Source organism: Balearica regulorum, chromosome 6 (genome assembly GCF_011004875.1).
Source record: "Balearica regulorum gibbericeps isolate bBalReg1 chromosome 6, bBalReg1.pri, whole genome shotgun sequence".
NCBI lineage: Eukaryota > Metazoa > Chordata > Aves > Gruiformes > Gruidae > Balearica > Balearica regulorum.
Genome location: NC_046189.1, coordinates 6,794,592 through 6,814,576, shown reverse-complemented (window position 1 = coordinate 6,814,576; position 19,985 = coordinate 6,794,592). Strand labels below are relative to the sequence as shown.

The window sequence follows — 19,985 nt, the reverse complement described above, 5'->3', positions numbered from 1 at the left end:
TTTAAGGACCAGATTTTTTTTTCCATATATAAAGGGAAAATCAGATAGATAAAACACTTAAATAAGAATTGTTTAGTAGAAACTTTTCATCTTCGAAGTTGACAGAAAAGTTTAATATCAACTACTTGCTAGAAAGAAAAATTCTCAAGAGATTAGATGAACAATGGCAAAAATAATGTGCTTGCATCTCCAGAGAATTACATCCTGCTTTAAAATACATATGCAATGAGGATTATCATTATTACCATTATTATTAGATAAAAAGAGCGATGATAATGTAAGGAATAGTATTCCCTCTGTGACTAATAAGGAAAAAAAAATCTCTATGTCTATTACTGGGGGAGGGGAAAAAAAAATCTGAAGTCAGTGAAGAAAGGGGAGAGTTGCATCTAGTTTGATTTATGCCTGCTCTTCTTTTTATGCGTAGCCTGGGGAGCCTCATGATGATATATAATGAGTCAGGGTGAAATGTGTATAAATAAATGCACTGCCAATCCGTGAAGGATCCTTAAAGCATCTTTTTTATACACTCCATTCCAAATTGCATTTTCTGGGGGGAGAAATGGGCGACATCAAGAAAAGACAGAGTTGATGCAGTAAGAAAAATCTCCACTTTTATTCCATTTCTTTTCTTGCCTTTGCTTTTTCCTTTTCCTTTTTTTTTTTTTTTTTTTTTAAAGAAGGAAAACCATTGTCCCATATTTCATCCTGATGCAATAATAACCAGGTGGACAAAGTTCAAGATGAATGCCTTTCACAGAGATCTGTATACAAACAAGTAGCACAAAGAAACAAGTAGCACGCCTTCTCCTCCCTAGAGCTAGGAAACTCCACGGGAGAAACGCAGCGTTACCTTTACCGGTGAAGAACAGGAATACCTTTCCCTCTTCTTTTCTCCCCTCTCCTGAGCCCCTCCAATCCGCAATTCACTTTCTTTTCCTACAATATTTGGTGTGAAAGTTCAAGCAGCTCTGTCATTGGCCAAGGAAAATATATAATATCCTAAACAATGTTCTTCATTTATGGAAAAGGAGGAAAAAAACCCACCCACCAGTGATCCCATAACCTAAGTTCCTACCTGAGAAACAGCATGGCCCTGAATCCTTCAGTGCCCTTAGTTACAAAGGATAGCAGAACTGAAAGTTTCCAGGTTATGGTCAATTTTTGTTCAACCATAGTCAGCTAAGGTAGCCAATCCAACATTTTTTTTTTTTACTAAGACAAATTAGTAATATCACTAAGAAAAAAAAAATAAATCAAGAAATATTCATGCACCCTTATTTTTAATTTTAGCATTTTCCCCTCCCCCAATCCTCACTCACCTAAAAATAAGAAAAAGTCTGGAAGATCTTACAATACCAACCTGAGTTATAACGTGCTGTACTTCAGTCCCCAGAAAAACAAATCAATCCCTTCTCCCTTACAATATTGAGATTTGAAATGTGCTCTTTATATTTCTTTCTTTGTATTCTCACAGATTTGCTTTCCAAATGTGTTCCTTCAAATCATGAGGAAATTTTTAATAATTTACTAGACTCAAGAGTGGTTTTAAGAAGCAAAAGCAATATTGTGAAATTCAAAATAAAACGACAAAAGCTGTCACTTACACGCAGAAAGGTGTGTGCGTGTGTACATGTAAGTGTTCTTTTGCTATATAAAATGTTACGCATAACTAATAAGTTTCAGTTTGTGATGGAAAAAGTTACTAAAATCAGTTATGATATTCAGTAACTGGTGGGTGAGAGTACAGTGTCACAAATTCCTAGGAGTTTAGTAGCTCCTTTAATAAAGTTAGTTTCAAATTACCAATTTACAGATTTATCACTCTAGGGCATCCTTACCCAAATTCTATTCCTCACTCACTACCTGGTGAAGCTCAGAATGAATCAATGCAGGCTAAAATTCTACTGTGGCTTTGTTGCGATTATTGCTATTCACGGGAGATAACCCACCTGATAGTTGCCACTTTTGCCTGAACTTGCATTTGCTTAGAAAGGTGCTAGGAGTTGCTTCAAAAGAAAGTCTAAGTCAACTGTATTTTTACGAATCAGCGCGTTGCCTCTCTCTCAGAAATCCTCATTATCTAAAGAAATTAGAACAAGTAGCCGCCTTAGTTGGGTAAGCACCTGCTCTACTAATGTACTAGAGACAATATTGATTTAATTGATAAGACTGACTAATACATCATCATCCAATAGTAAAAGGTATCTCCCTCTATGAAAATAAAGGCCTTTCTTTGAGCTCATTGTTTATCTTTCCAAAAATGTGTCTGCTGTCCTTCTGTATTTATCACCCGAGGAAGAGGAGACCATTATCTGCAACAGCATTCGATTCCCCTGACATTATCATCACTTGCGCCGCCTCCGTCTTACACCTCTTGGCTCCTTCACCACCTTCATGTCTGGAGTAGTATTTATCAAAGGAAGTTGGAAATTACCAGTGTCTCAATTTTGCTTTTCATCTGATTCATGAAGCACTTCTCATAATGTGAAACGCAGTTCATGAATTGCTGGAGAGCCAGCAAAAGAACAGTAGTGCATCTATTTCCATATAAATAGCCTCATTACTATGCAGACTTGGGATAATTTATAAGGAGGGATTCTCATCTGAAAACAAGGGTCTTGCTGGCAACGTCCTTCTGTTTATACACAAAGAAATACAATTTCAAAACTATTTAAGAAATATCACTTTTCAATCGGGAAGCTGCACCTCACACTGACCCACGTACAAAAGCGCTGATTAGGCGGGGAGCTTTGGCAGGCAACCAGGGGCATTTTAATCCTAGCACGCCGTTCTTTCACCACTGGATAAAGCAACGGAAGTAGCGTGAAGACAGACGTAAAAGGCACTTCTTAGAAGGTGTGAATATCATAACAAAACACCTTTAAAACGCACAGAGATAAGACATAAGATAAAGCATATCTAAAACAAAGACTACTGCCATAATTACATTTAAAATCAACACATTTATAAGAAAAAAGCTGTTAGTCACCATCTCCATTTATAGGGGTTTTGTCTGCCTGTTAACGTTTATTGGTTTTGTGTTTCATCACCTATTATTTAGAAAGTTTTTTTTCCAGTGATTACACAGATGACTAAGTTTACATTTCCTTTAGAGAAAAAGAAAAATATTTTATATTCCCCAAAAGTTTCTGGCTTACAACCTCTATCTTACAAGAATACATGGCAAATATCAAAGAAATGGGTTTATGTGAGATTTTGTTGCAATTTTCCTATCCTAGTCAAACAACAAAATTGCTTACAGTATTTTGCTGATATTAGTTATTTCCTGCACTTTAATTTCACAGGTGAAATATTCTGAACTGTTTTCCCAGTACAGCTATACCAAAAAAGAAAATAAAATCTCCTCCTTTTTGAAATGGTTCTGAAAGAGAAACGACGGCTCAAAGAAGCGATCTTTTATAAATACACCCAACTCAGTCTCTTACAGGGAACGAAGAAGGTCCTTCTCAAAGTTTTACCCAGCAAACAGAGAAAATCTTAGTCTCGGGAGAAAGTAAAATTATGGAATGTGAAAGAAACATTTATTTCTTTTTAAGCTTACTCGAGTACAACTATTTATAATTCTAAGTGCTGTGAGGACACAGTACAGCAAAGCTGCTCCTGCTTAGCTACTTCACTTTGGGTGCACGATACTTAATTTTGAATTTAATTGAAATTTGAATGATGATTTAAGCAGATGGAGAAAATGTGTGTGCTACGTGGGATGAGCAAAATGCTCAGAGACCGCGTAGAAGGAGAGCAGCACTGGCACAGAAGGGAAGAACACAGCTCCCCTGCCCTCAGCCTTTTCCCGTGTCAAAAGGAACGCGGTAGGACTGAAGAGTAATTGGCACTCGTTAACCGGCATACACAAGTTGTTCCAGATTATTTTGTTGCTTTCTCTCTAGAACGCCAAATATTCTTCGTTAACAACGAGCGTAACATCAACATACCTTCCTTGGGTGTACTGTTAACTTCACAGGGATGTCTCGCCCTGCCACGTCCTTTGGGCTGCCAGCGAAGCCCCAGTGCTGCAGGGCACCAAGGCTGCCCTTTCTTTCCAAGCACCACACGGAAACACTGACTTGATACCAGTTGTTTTCTCTGGAAACTTTGACTCCTCACATTAACAAGTTTCCTGCCTGTTAGAAATGGCTATCTCCAATGCTGGCATTGAACAAATTAACAGAATTATATATTCAGTTACAAATAACTCATTGTACCAGCTGAAGGGTAAAATTCATTATGAGCGTTCCCGCTCGCAGTGTAAGTTTTTTTTAAATTTAATTGAACAAGTACGTACAGTTTAATTTCAAAATATGGGAGCAGATTTTTTTCTATGATTCTGCTATAGAATATACTTAAATTCTATACTCTATTTTCCATTTTATTTTCTCCTTCACTGGTATCTTCTAAAATGAAATTTTATATTTCTGACATTTTTGCAGAAAAGTTTATTTACTAATTATAAATGTACATGTACATATACACACATCTTGCCCTGAAAAAACCCCATGCTTTAATCATCTGGGAAGCTCCATCAAAAGAAAGAACAAATCTCATCATTCACATTAGGAGCAACGCGTTGCCAACTGACTTTGAGCAATATAAAAATACAGTAGGTGTTTTAAGGAAATATCAGAGAAGAGCCTTGGTTCAACACTCAGTTCTCCTCAGCATTACTTAAACCCAGCAAACTATAAAACAAGTTTGTAGGTACGACCCATTTTCTAAATATAACAAACTGAAGATACTGTACAATTGAAAAAGGAAATGGCAAGACCATTTGGAAATCTGGACTTCTCTGAAAATATCTACCTTTTATAAGAGAGTTGCACGTAGGAGGGCATACGAGACTGTTTCTACGAAAGTTAGGCACGGATGGGAGTGACAGGGAGAAGGAATTCTTAAAAACAAATCCCCAAAACATCAAGTATAGAATTTCCAACTTCAGCCACCAAATTGCTACGGTCGCACAATCCTGCATACCTCCAGCTTATGATGAAAGCGTAACCTTACCAAAATCGTTAACCGAGTAACAAAACCCAAAGCAGTCATGGCTTTCAGTCAACAGCAGTATCGAGCTGCAACTGGAAATCCTGATCTGAGGCACATGTCCTAGCCATAATTTTTTTCCTCTTTTATTAACTATTCAAAATCTTTAACCCTCACCGTGTTTGGTACACGCACGATCTCCAAACGGCGACATTTGGGAGGGGGTTAGCAGTAGGGAAGGTACCTGGACGCACAGCTCGGACCACCGGCATCCTGTTATAGTCCCGACACATTAAAAAAAAACCCCTGAAATTAAGCCAACAATTTTTCAAAGTTAAAATGTAAATTCAGAGGGTCGCGAATCCACTATCAAATTCAGCCTGATTGTAAACAATACATGCCTGCGAGGATCGTAAGCAGCACTGCTCACTGAGGAAGCATCGAAATATTAAAATTATGTGTATTCTGAGAGGTGTTGGGAAACGTAAACCCATACAATTTATAAATGCTCCCAATAGCTGAGTCCGCAGAATTGTTATGGCTGAGCATATATACTATCAAGAAACGAAAGAAAATGGATTGTATTTGTGAGACATGGCAGCCTCCACATACTTTGCTTGAAACTACTTGTTCGTGGCCTAGAAGCCTTTGTAAATGTTGTGATAAAGTAAGTGCCAGAATGGGGAGCAGTCATGCATGTGATAGGAAAATTCACTAGCGGGGCAGAGGAATATATATGAATGCTTGCATTTGTTTGTTTGCTTGTTCGTGGTTTTTACAGCAGAAAGACATTATATTGGATGCTCTGAAACAGTTCTAAAATATGCAGGATTTTACAAAATATCTTTGTAATTATAAGGAAGAAATGTTCTGCTTTCTTTTAAGAATGATTACAGGAAATTGGTCATGGCAATTTAATATCCTGTGTTATGTGGCTTCATCTCTCCCCATTCTCGGTAACCTGCTGGAAAAGGTTGCTGTTGATTTATGCTTTTGTTTGTGAATTACACTGTAGAGTATCAGAAGCAATAAGAGCTGGAAAATTGCTTCTTACAGTCAATGACCTCCTTGTAGTTTACTTCCTTATTTTATCATAATGGAGACATATTCATATGATAGAGATTTCCCCACCAAAGAGAAGGCTCTGATCCTTGACCTTAATGACAATGTTTTTCTACCTGCTCAAAGCATTACCAGTATTTCAGTGACAGCCAGCTCCGAGCAGGGATTTAAATAGGGTTTGTTATTTGGTGATAAAAGTGCAGTCTAGTGAAATAACTACTGCTGTTAAGAAAACAATGGTTTATCCTTCAGAGTGCAGTACCTCTCATATAAGCTTTCATTTCTCCTCACCGACTAATTCATCTTCTAAACGGGACCAGCATTGCTTGATTGCCGCTGTTAAGGCTATTTATTTGTACTTCAAAATGAAATAGAAGTCTCTAATAAGGGCCCAAAACCTACTGAAATCAGTGAGAGGCTTTTCCTCCACTCCAGGAGGATCTGATCAATCTCTATAGGCACCGAGTAATTACATTGTGCAGATGTGGTACAGAGGGCCGCCTTCTCCTGTCCACGATGCTCATGTAAATGAGGATTAACGCCATCGCAGCTGAGTTAATGGAATTACATTGCTACATGTGACAACCAAATCGGGCGCTCAGCAGGGACACGATCTGGGTAAAGGCTGAAAGTCAGCCTGTGAAAGAAGACGTGCAGATGCCTAACATAACATTTTGTGTGAGCCTAAGCGCTTGTTACTAATGACGGACTGAGCGTCGTAATGTGCACAGAGATGTGGTCAGCTAGGTCGGATCAAACTGGGCATCCTGAATGTAGCTCAGTCATTTAGCATTATTAATTGATTGTTCACAAATAACAACAATCCTAGAAAACAGCGTGAACCTATTAGAGAAGCAAGTTTCCTTTTCTAAGCCCAGCTCAGGATTCCCTCCTTCCTAAGGAAACAGAACTTACACATTCCCATTATCCATCATTCTCCGCTCTGTAACTCTCCAAAACCCAACAACCTTCTCATCCACGCTTAGGCGTCAAGGTCAACCCTATTTGCCACTGGGGTAGAAGCACCAAAGATGTTAAAAGCTCCCGGGTTTGTCAGAAGAGGTGGCATGAAACGACCTAGGAGACAGATTAATACTCCCACTGAAGAAGTGTTTACAGAGCAGATTCAGCCGTTATGAGAGATTCCACGCAACAGATGGCACTGGAGAAAAATCAAGCATCATGCGTGCTGCCACTCACAGAAATACTTGTTAAATAGGATAGAGAATAGTCACTAATGAAGATAACATGTAAGAGAGTACTATTCTGCTCTAAGAGTTGATTTGACTCAGAGGGAGCATTTCTATCTATCTCAGGCTGCTATTTCTTTTTACAGAATTTCTTTGATGCCTTTCTCTTTTAACACGTTTTGTTCTGTTACCTTGATGATATGGCAGTAAACAGTGGAATGAGATTTCTCCTAAGTTTCTTGACAAATTTCATTCCCTAAAAAAAAAAAAAAAGGCAAAAAACCCTGAGGTTGAAAAGTCAGTTTTGTCTTCCTTACTGTGCCACTCCAATCAGAGCTACCCTCTGTTGATGAGTTCTTGCTTGTCTCATCTTGTTAGGTGTTGTAGTTTTTATGCTAAAGATTTTTATATGCAGATTTTTGATGTCTCCTTAATTTAAATGCCTATTGTCTTCCTGAAAATTTAATAACCCATTATTCAGTCATGCTCATGCTTATTTTAATCAAATTTTTATATCTTGGTTTACAGAATCTCAGGTAGCATATAAAGATAAACTAACATAAAAGCACATGCTCAAGGTTCTTTTTAATTTAAAATAATAAGTAAGAAATTAGTGTATATAAAAGTAAAAAGGAATGTCAAAAGTTCCACTTCCTCCCCCCCCGCCCCGGCTGCTGGGCTAATCTGATAAACGTGTATCAATTACTGTATTGAATAAGATATATGTGCACAGGGCTGATGAGTCTACAACCCTCTGGTTGTGGTTCTCCAGCTTCAATTACTAGCTAATCTCCGTAGGTCTGGAACGACTGCAAAATGGCAGTGACCCAGTGAAAGCCCAATTTTAGAAACAACATTCAAAGAGTTGCAACAGGAAGGAAGAAAAATACTTGCATCACAAAGTAACTTAGGTCCTGGATGTTCAGGAAATCTCTTGGGAGAGGCAGGTTGTATTTCTCAGAATCGAAATAGGAGCAGAAGTAGGTGCTCCACTCCAAAAGCACGCGGCCACTATGAAATACCTACAACTCAATGAGATGGAGATCCCTCACACAGGGATTACTGACTGAATTGAGCTCTTTCCTCAAGGGTCGTCTACATTTCCAGATCCCACCTGGCTTTGGGAGACGATGTGAAGATACAGGAAGGTGCAACTCCAGATCCCTGTATTATAGTGAAATAGTAAAGCACCTATGCAATGAGAACTGTAACAAAATGAAGCTTTCCTTTCCTATGAAATAAAATTCTTCTGACTTACATGGTTACATCCTACCCAGTCTCCTTTTGGACATCAAGGTTTCCTGTTGGACACAGGCAAAGACAACTGTTCTCTCAGGAACGATGCTGCAAACAAGAAGAAAACCTGAAGCAAATCAAAGACATACTTACTAGAAAGGAAAAAAGTTTTCTGAATCTTATGTCCCTTTTCCACCTTAATCAAGAATTTTCCAAGAAGTTGCCACGCTGCTGTAGAAAGGAACGGAAAGAGTGAAAAGACCACAGAATTGAAGCTGAAAGAAAAGTACAATCACAAAAGCATTTACGTTATTGCTGAGATACAACTGGACCACCACCACGCTCACAGCTATGAAGTGAAGGGCACTAGCATGCCAGATCTACTGGACTATTTTTCCAATGATTAAGTTTCCGGTGATAAAGCAGAGGAAATTGTGTTTACTCTATCAATAACGTAATCAATTACAGTGAACAATGGTAACATGTTAGATTAGAATTTATTTCAGGACCTACTGCTAATTACCATCCAGAAGCTTTATCATTCAGTGTAACGCAGAGGAATTCATTGTATTTATCACAGGGCAGAGGTGAAACTTGCCAGTTTAGTCAGGAGCTGTGTCCATGGCAATAACCAGAAATTAAATTACCTCAATCTTCAAGGCCTCTTTCTGAAACAGTAATACTTTTGTCTTTTACCGCTGTCTTCAATCACCTAGCTGCAGTGTTTTTACAGACGTTTCAATTTTATAAACAGATGAATATTTCTTATTTGCTCTTACTATTTTTTCTCTGTACTCCTATAAACTCTTTAATACTCCAGCAATAAAGAATATTTCATTTCCAGTCTTTCTCTGAGCAGCATAAAGCCGTTCTTGAGACCTATCTCTTCTTATTTAAAGCAACTATTGATTACATACATCTAAAGATCATCTATTGACATCCTCCTGCAGTGCATAGTTGTCCAAGTCCATTATGTGGCATCACACAATCTTGGAACTGATAGTCTTGACATTTTTCTGCCACAAAAAGGGATAGCAAGATTTTTATTGTTGGGTTTCTTCCACTGCTCTTTGTGTCTTTATTGAGCTAAATATTAGGATAAACAGAAGCATTTTACATTCTCCTCGTAAACCTTCCTTTTCTTCTCATGAGGCAGGCAGTTTTTCAAGGAGAGGAAATGCACATTTCTGTGAGGTATTACAGCCAGCCAGCCAGCCAGCCAACCTCCTACAGTGCAAAATATTAGGACATTCACAACATTTTGTAAAATATGGCATACATTTCTGTTTCTCATAAACTGACTTTAATTCGGCTCGCTCTCTACCAATGGACAGTAGGTGTCTGGGCTTTCAGGAAAAACAAGAAAAACGCAATCTGGATAGGTTTTTAATGTAACTTATTTTAGTTCTATTGAAAGCAGTCTGGAAGGAAGCGAGCTGAACAGCGCTCAAGGAGATAGTCTACTTTTAGAAATTTTTGCCAAACACAGAAGAGAAGGAAGCCCTTGCTGGAAGCAGACAGAAACCAGAACCATCCCCCTGCAGCAGACCTTCCTACAGAGATATGTATACATCTGACAGGTTTTGACAAACTGTTGAGAACCCCATTTCTGTCTAGGAAAGGTCATCTCTTACAAGCACGATCGCCATTGCTTTCAGCTATTACACGCTACTACTGTTGTGAGGAATCCTAACCTGAGCTTTCGTTGCACACCCCAAGCGTAACTCTCACGTCCCTTCAGTACGTTTCATTCCTCATCCAGGCAATGGGTACAAAGACATACGTCTTTGCTTAAAAAACTATAATAATTACATTTATTTCATTATCAACGTTCTGTCAGTGCTTCATCAACCACCTCTGACAACTCTTGCTTTATTCGTAACATTTTTTTAAATTTTTTTTCCAGTCTTGTCCCTTTAACTGTTCTCCTCTACCGAGAGGGGGATTTCCTGCCCTAGAGGGTAAATTCTACTCTTAAGTGGATAATAATACAGAGTTCACCGCTGCTTGGGTCACATGCAGTCAGGAGCAGATGGAACGTGTTGTGCCCTGGCTTCTCACCAATACAAATTTAGGTCTCACATCTGCCACCTCCTCCTCACCTCTGACCACATCTGCTCCAATTCTCCTTCCCGGCTCCTCCATCCTAATGGCTGATTCTTCTTTCCTATTCCTAAAATGACAGAATAACGTGGGCTGCCATAGCTACACATAAAGATGTTTTGCCAGCTTTATGCCAAGAGCAAGATTCCCCAGTCAGCAGTTTTGCCCGCTCGAGAGTCACTTTATGCTGCTCCAACAGCATAAAGAGGTCACAGAAAATCAGAAATTCAGGCCTTCCGTGGCTGCGTGACAGCAGGAATTTAGAAGGCTGTATTAAATTTGCTGTAATGTGGATACTTTATGACATCAAATAAACTTCTGCACATAAAAAAAGTATTCAGAAACATGAACTTCAGCTTAGCTCTCCCAGTCTGCATTCCCTCTCAAGACAACAGAAAGAAAAGAGTTCCTCTAGGAAAGGGTTCAGAGCCAGGTTTTACTTGAAGTTACTCTGATGGGTCCTAGTTTTAGCTCCACTCTTCTAATTCCATAAGCAAGAAAATCCACTTTTCTCAAAGTTAGCTGCTGAGAATAACCTCTCCCACCTCCACCTCTAAAGCAACGCATGATGGAAGGTATGTTCCAAAACATCTTTGGAAACCACGCCTTTATTTTCAATATTATCTAGTACAATTTTACAACACTATGCAAATGTCACTAAAAGATGCAATTCCTCTTGGAGTTTTCTCAGTCTTCTGAAGTTCTACTGTTGTCAGACATCTTAAGCCCAAGATTTTGTAATATTGCCAGTAACTGTTAAATATAAATTTCACTTTATTCATATGCAAATCCATGCAAATACCAGTGTATGAATTGTGCACTGGATATGCTGTGATGGGATGATTACAGGGGCAATGGCTATTGATTTTAATGCTTCTTGGAGCCCATTGTATCATGCAAGTTCAGGGAATTTAGTTTTTTCTTTGTGTTTCAGCTTTCTCTTCTGTAAAATGGCATAATAATTATAATTATACCATTTTCTACTTTCCTTACACAGGAGAGAAGAACCTTGGCAATTACTATGTGAAATTATTAAATTGGTATTAGTATTACTGAATGAAAGCAGTACTAAAAAGATAATTTACATTTTTAGAGATTAATAGGATTTCTCGATGCATATCTAGTTTCTGCCATCATAGTCTAATTACCGAAACTTAATTTTATTAATGAACAGACAGAAATGTTCAAAAATAAACATTTTTATCTCACATGGAATCCTAAATCCCTGAAGACTAGAAGAGATAAACAGCTAGGAGACTTTGTGGGGCCAGGTATAGCTTTTAAAAATTGTATTATTATTATATACTGGAACTTTATTAAGCTATTTTGTATTTACAGAAATTTGTTATTCATAAGAACATAAAGCTCCCCTTTTTTAAGGGAGGAGAAAACCCCAACAAACCACCATGGTAAAAAGGTTAGTCTAAAAAATAATGCATCTGGTGGGTGTAGTTGGGTGGCATAGTTGCCTCTAACCTGAGCTTCCAGTTGCGCAGATACGATGTGCTGTCCCTATTGTAATCGTAACCTCACAGGAAGGAACCTTACCCTCACAGACCAATCCTACAGGCAAATTTGAGAAGACTGAGGTACTCCTGCTGCCAGGATTGTGTTCAGAGCTACTGTCCACCTATATGGGAGGTGCGTTCAACTGACTGCCCAGGAGACAGGTAAGGGAATTTTCTCCCTGGGACCACAGCAGCTGGATGTTAAAACTCTTACGTCAGACTATGACTTATGAGACAACAAGCTGTCCCTGGCAAACTGCTCCTTCCTGCAAGCAGAAAATTATTCAAGTAATGAGCTTTAGTCTCAGTTCCTAAATTTGCCTCCTTCCCAAAGGTATAACACTCCAAGGCACAGTGGAATTCAATCAGTAAAATTACAGGGTGTTATAATAATAAACATTACTCCAAATTAGAAAGGTAAGTCTCAAAGCACTCTCTTTACCATCAGAACAAGCATTCCCATAGGTTTTCTTGAGGTCTCTAGCCTGGGGATATACTTGCAGGTCAAAAACGTCACTGAGCTCTTGAGGAAAAAAAAAAAAAAAAAAAAAAGAAAAAACCCACAACTATATTAAAGTAGAAACATCATGAAAACCATAGGCAATAAGGAGGAAAAAAAGAATCCAGAACAATAAACAACAGTCATATTCCTGCCGAAATTCACCACTGCTGCTGCAAAGGGCCTTTGCAAACACTGCATCCAAGTAGGAATTCAAGATATGTACTCCCGGGGCCTCATGTTTTTTTCCAAACATGCTTGAAAACCTTTTTAAAGCAGCTTATCTCCTGTCCATATAGAGATATTCGTGTATCATGTCTAACAGAAAATGCTTTAAATATGAAAGATTGCTTTGAATGTCTCTAAGCAGTTTAGGTAATTGCTTCAAACAGCGTTCCCTGCTTGAGAAATGCAGTGCACACCTCCCCACCCACTCCACAGCAGCCTACAAGTTTTGATTTAAAGCAATTAAAAATAAGTGGCATCTTGTCTTACTCATCACCATTTTTCTCCAAAATAAGGTTATATAATATAATGTCAAAAAGTGATGCAATTATATGTTATACTACAATGAGAACCCGGTCTTCCGAAAACCAGTATAAATCCAACATGCTGAAAATCAGCTTTTAGGAATTTTCTTTGCTACTCGTAAATCCCTTACAAAGAGTCCTTCGATTCTAAAGGTTCAGCTTGAGACGATGTTGTAGGTCTGGGTCCATGTGTCATAAAAAGCTATTTAACATTTATTTTAAAAATGAGAAGTGTGGCAATCTTCTTGTCTGTTGTGTGGGGACACAATTAAAAAAAAAAACAAACATTAAACAAAATGTTTGCTGGAACAATGAACTCTTCCTACATTCAAATATAAATCTGAAAAATGGAAAGCTGTCCAAAGCTTGGATTAGTGCTCAGATTGAAACTTAATTGGTCTTTAATCCTCTATCATTACAGAAACCAGGAAAATTACAGATTGCAAATGACAGTGTTGCTAAACCCCAGGAGTGTGGAAGCTTCCCAAACCCCCCCCAAAAACCCCACTGAAGGGATGCATATTATGCCACTTTTGTCATTAATTCGCCTATCCTAATTTGTTTTGAAGAATCTTCACACTATAAAAGCAAAGCGAGGAAAAAATTTTAAGGTAGAACATTTCTACTACAGGACATACCAGCTTTTGGTTCTGTGGCTGTCCTACCATACGCAGTTTAACATGCAAATTTAATTACCTGTAATCAAGGAGGTACCAGGTATGATATGGTATGCTATAAAACCTTAAAGTGGAATAGAAGTATTGTCAGACTCCCTGACTACAAAATTCACTACTCTATAGGATACAGAATTACATCCAGAATCCAACGCAAAGGAAAAAATCCTTCCAACATCACAGGAAAATACTGATATCTACTTTTTTTTTGGGGGGGGCGGGGGGGGAGGGTGCCTGCCTCTTGCATAAAGCGAGTACATTTTACAACAATTTTACAAATCTCTACCAAAATTAGTACATCAGCTACTTTACCCTTACCTCACATCCTTTTCATTTAAGCATAGTGAGCAGTCAAAGAAGAGGTGTGATTTGTTCTTGGCAGTCCACTATCTGCAGCTTATTCTCAGTTTCAACATATATACATATGGATCATTTCATTTTACAGCTTCTTCTTTGCATTTCGTAATTAGGCTGCCTACTTAATATTTCCTGAAACTCTGTGTATTCCATCTGTCTGGAAATAACGCTTATTTTGGGCCTTCTCTAGTTCTCTGGGATTTTACGCAGTTTTAAGCACAGACATTGCTTTAGTTAGTTCTGAAATGCCCTAGAGCAAGATTCATCAGATCTAGCTTCGCTGAAAGCAGTAAGAGTTCTTTGACCTGTTCTTTATTCTGTTCCTGTCCTCTGTTGTGTTTTAACAATTGTATTAAAAACAATTAACCTTTTAGGGGAAAACTGAAACAGAATAGGCACTTAATATTCTGTATCTTATGCTGTTTGCTCACCTTTCTTATGAAGTCATTTTGCACTAGTTCAACAGCAATTTAAATCAAATCCTTCCTTAAATCGAACGGCTACACATTTCCACATCCACAAAGTTTCTATTCCGCAGCGCAATGGAATCTTCTGCTAACCGTTCAGGTTCAAAGATAACCACTTTACAATAAATTGCGGCAGCGTTCAGTAGAATGTGGAAACCTTTGCCTCCATTAAATTGAACAACACCAAGTATAGCCGGTAAGATAAGAATCCTACGAGTTTTTCCACAGTATGGACCTATATGGAAAAGACCGAAGCACACCATCACGTTAAGTCTGTATTTATGCCCAGCGTGTCTCAATTAACATCAGCAAGCCTAGGGTCATTAATATGAGTTAAGGAGATATTTGGAATAAAAGATTTTGTCAAGAATGAAAACACTAGAAGTTTTTTGTGGCGAGACTGCAGTTTTACTAACAGTGATGAATAAAATTGCAGGCAAAAAACTAGAAGCTTTTTTTTTTTTTTAATTTGGCCACTGAATCACCTTGCGCATGAAAACGAATGTTGCTGTTGATTAGGCAGGAATACATCTCAGTGGCTACTTTTCCATCTCTTAAAATAATGGAGTGTCAACTGCTGAAAATCTTTGTTGGATACCAGCTATTGCCTCCCGATAATCATCATGCATCTCTTTTATAGTGCCTAAGACAGATCCATGCCATTACCATCATTACTCTCAGAAGCAGAGCTGGCTCTCTAAACGTGTATTTATACAAAAGTACCAAAATCTCAGACTGCGCTAGGACTCCATTTCAGGTGATACCACCTCCCTCCACTCACAGTTCCTCACTGAGCACTCAGTAATCTACTTTGGGTTTTTTAGCACATATGACTGTAGTGAGTATTTCAAGTTATATACTTACGTTTACTTCCCTTAGCGCTGTCAGTTTGTATTTATGACCACGTTATCCCGTGTCTATAGCTCTAGACATACCTTTTAAATGGGGGATGGAAGATAGAGTATCAGATTATCAGCGCTGGGTAAGAAAAATGTGTAATTATAAAAAGTCAGTCTTCAACACAAAATGAACTCCCAATTTTCAAGGAGAAAAACATACAGTATGTTTTCAGGAAGCACCCTGCACAAATAGCGTGCTCTTGGGTTTTCTTTTGCAGGGATCTGGTTTTCATCCAGCAATATTCAACACAGATCTACTGATTTCCAGATCCAGAAGCAGGTGTTTTGCCTACTGAAGGCTCAAAGACAACGTGTCAAAAGATGCCATAGGACATAAGACTTTGGCTGGAAGAACAATTAAACATCTTTCCTCTAGTCTTGCAAAGGATGAAGGGCTCAAAGCTCCATGTTTCACTTCTGCTTAACCTCACAGCTGTAAAGTAAAATAATTAGTGATTTTAAAACACCATTAGGACAACCTTTCTAACCTCCCTTTTTAAAATTAAGAGGTTTTTTCCTACTATTATTTCCTATATGGCCAGAAAGGGGCAGAAAACAGTCACAGCAAGAGGTTACTTCACATTCAGCAATGAAACCTCCTTATCTCCTTAGTATACAGTCCCACCAGGGAATTACTAGTGTTTGCACTATACTGGTCCTAATGTACAGCTTGAAACACATCGGTGCCACGGAAAGAAGCAACGTAACAGCTTCCTAGGTTGCACAGCGGAGCGATTAGCCCTAAAGCAGATCAATAACATCAATGGTTTGAGCTCAAGGATAAATAAAACCTGGTATCGGTAGCAGGTTAATTGCATTTCAAGCTGCTCATGCCAGTGATAAAAATTTGATAGGACTAAAGATTTCCAAGGCTTGTTGGGTTTTTTTTGTTATGGCTAAACTAGAGGTCTAAGCTTAGATCATAACTCAATTAGGCTGAGAGATATATACGAACAAGAAAATAAAAACAAGGAATTTAATCTTATGAAGTGTGATCCTAACTCTGCGACAGTGACAACCCAATGCGTCATTCTGCAAGTACGAGCTCAACAGCAGGAGGCTGTTCTGCTTTGCCAGTTCAATTTAATGACAGTTTTTCAGTTTAAGCCAGAGTTTCCTTAGAGGGGCCAGGATCTGACCTCAGCAAAACTCATTCTGTACCTTGGTGATCTTCAGTGCCTGACAGGTGATTGTTTGATATTCTCTACCTATAAGAAATCCTGTAAATATATGGATGCAGCCTTTTTTTTTTTTTTTTTGCGCCAAGCTATACTAAACCCCTCAGAAGTAAAATTGTGCATTATTGAATGATTAAGCTGCTAAAAAGCAATATAGGTGTTACCAATAGAGGCAACTAAATGCTTCCTTTCACACAGTATATTGACATTAACATTTTGTCTCTCAGATTTGCTCTGTATTACAGAAAGCCTCCTAAACAAATACCCTTAGAATAGAAGTACTCAGCTTTCTGCATTGTTAAGTAAAAGTAGTAAAATCTCATTTACACTTAAACTCCTACATACTTCTTTCCAACAGTTTGAAATGGTTTCTGGTAGCAGTGTGTTAACAGAGAGGCATGTTATAAATGAGTTACACAGAGTAAAAGTGATTATTTTAATGTTGAATATGATTTTTTTTCATTTAAATGATCATTGGATTCAAGGTGACTCAATCATGTCCTGAACACAGGGTAGTTCAGGAGTGAAATTTAATCATAGAAAGTATCTCCTGAGAAACTAAACATAATCTTATTGTGGTAATATGGAAGCAGTCACTTACAGAACCATCTCTCATTTCAGCCTGAATTCCCCTCAGAGTTTTCTTTTTTTGCACAAAACTCTGCTAGCTATCTGGAATTGCTCTTCCACCGTTTCTATCACTTTCGCTGACTGGAATATCAGAGTTATATCTGTATGTGGCTGTAGTTACTTACATACACATATTCACCCCGTCTCTCACGTATGTTTTCCCATTTACCGATTAACTCTAGCAAGGAGACATCCCTGGAGATTACACACCCAATTTCCACCAATTTCCAGAACTATCTTCCCCTCCCCAGAAATTAACTAGTTAACAATTGCATTGCACGTTTGGAAAAAAAAACTTTGCCCATCACCACCAATGGTTTTTGCTGAATCTCTATGTTTTCACAGTTCTAGTAATCACGGGTGTCACTGTACAATCTTTACGTGTATTTTTTTAGTAGACAGATGCATTATATAACTGTGTGCATGCAGTTAGCTTTGAGAATTTGGTAAATATGAAAATCACTATCTTTCTCTGCCCCATATCCAAATCCCTAATAAAAGATGTTTTCCAATTCATATTTGTAGACACACTTGCCTTTTTCTCTACTTTTTGGGATTAAATTACCTCCTAAGTCAAGCTGAGTAGATGCCCATGAAATTATTTCAATATTAGTTAAGAAGGGTCCTAGTAAAACTCACTGTAAAAGAAAAAAAAATATAGCAACAGCAAGCCTCCTATAGTGCTATATTTCTTAAATAAGAAATAAGGCTAATTAAAATTCTACCCCATTTCAAAGGAAGAAAAGCGCCTTGTTAGGATTCAGTTTTCCTAATCTCTGTGTAAACAGTTATAAAATGCAAATATTTGTCCAGTTATGTGTAAAGCAATCACCATTTTTCTTCTCAAAATAAATTGGCGTGGAAGTGAGTTTTAGCAGTATTACCTGGACAGGGTGAGAGCCACTCTCTGACCAGACCGGCAGACCAAGTGCCAGGAGCATCAGAGACTTGGAGTTCACCTGCTGCCAAATTAATAATGGTTTCCACAATATTTATATTACACAAATACTGGCCTGAGTTGGAAGCCTTTCACCACAGAATATTATTTATTTATTTCTAGGTTACAGCTTGTGCTTTAAGTATATAACACTAGGGTACCTTCTAGCAAACTACACGTTGTACTGTTTAATGTCACTAAGACTTTGTAGATACTGAGGAGCAATATTTCAAAACAGGTGATCTGACCTTTAGAGTCTTTCTGGGGATTCTAGTCATATTTATCTCAGACAGAAATTGTATTTTGTTCTGGACTTTATTTGATAATGGAAGGTTAGGCAAATACAAACAGCCAGAGCAACAATCGCTTGCTCACGTACAGATAGAAGCGCTGAACATCCCAGACGCGCTGGAGGCATCTTCCTAATATTTCCACGCACGTTAACTTGTAGCTTGTCTCTTATCTGTTTAAGTTTCCACTTTTACAAAGTGTGATTGTTGCTGCTGTGTAGCTGTATTTTTCTACTGGTGAAAAAAATAGGCCAAAAAGTGGCACTAAAATTTAAGTAGGCCATGGGGCAGATTGTCTCACCCTAATGCTGCATAGTCTTTGCAACGGTTTTAATCACAAAGACAGCAGAAGGTCACTTCTCTTAACACACACACACACACCCCTCCAACAATAAAAAATAAAAAGCTTTGCTACATTTAGGTCCTTCCACAGAGCCAGAGTAGTGCCTTATGGAAACATATGCTAGGCCATTTTAATTAATTATGTGAGTGCTCACGTTGCAGGAAGGGAGACAGAAACCTTAGCATCCTTCAAGTCCAAGTTCTGATCCTACCCAGCAAAGCCTGCGGAAGCTTTACAACTTTCAAGCACGAGCTTGTATTTCAGAGTCACCTGCAACTCTAGATGTAAACTAAAACTGATGAATCCCAGTAGTAAGAGAAGGATGAAAGGAAGGACTTGGAGCAAGATGAAAGAGAAAGAATAGGACATAGATCAGTAAGCCAAGTACTGTAATTGGATTGAGCCATTTACAGGGAATATTTCAGAGGAATGAAACATAACTAGTTATTAACTGACACATTTATCAATCAATTTTAAGACATTATTTGTCCAGATAGGAAGCATTTAAAAAACAGTACCTAATAACATTTTCTGCTGAAACTGATCATGAGGATAGGTCTTTACTTTCTAAGAGTTATCGCACCAAAACCTACCTCCTGATCTTGTGGAGTACCCAGGAACCAAGACTACATAGTTATTGCTGGGGGGACAAAAATAAAAATAATAATGTTCTAGGATATACAGACTACTCAAAACTTTAACACACTTGCCATGTTGAGACTGACCCTGGAAGAATCTCATCCCAAAAAATCTTCTACCGTGGCTTACCGATTCACTTAAAATATATACTTGAGTTTTCACTTAAAATATATATACATATAAACCAATTACATTTATGCCCCACATGTTTTATACAGTCTCCCTCCAAGAACCAATAATTCTTTAAGAGATTAAAAAAAAAAAAGAGTTATGCTGGTTAACTAGAAACAGGACCTACCGATGGTGAGAGAAAGTAAGAGCCACAGAAAAAACACCAAGGAGCAGGATTTAATATAAGCCTATTTATGACAAGTTCTTCGAGAATATATAAGGAACTTAAGAACGGTCAAATATAGACTCAACGTCGAGAAGTGTTCCTGACAGC

General features: G+C 38.1%; 1 protein-coding gene across 1 annotated transcript in view; it reads right to left on the bottom strand.

Annotated features, from left to right (window-relative positions):
• The window catches only part of ZNF804A (zinc finger protein 804A), a 246,504-nt gene extending 226,961 nt beyond the window's left edge, over positions 1-19,543 (bottom strand). Inside the window, exon 1 of the mRNA XM_075756116.1 lies at positions 19,495-19,543. The gene's annotated coding sequence lies outside the window, so the exon portion shown is untranslated. The remainder of the gene's footprint in view (positions 1-19,494) is intronic.
• Between the last annotated feature and the right edge of the window lie 442 nt (positions 19,544-19,985).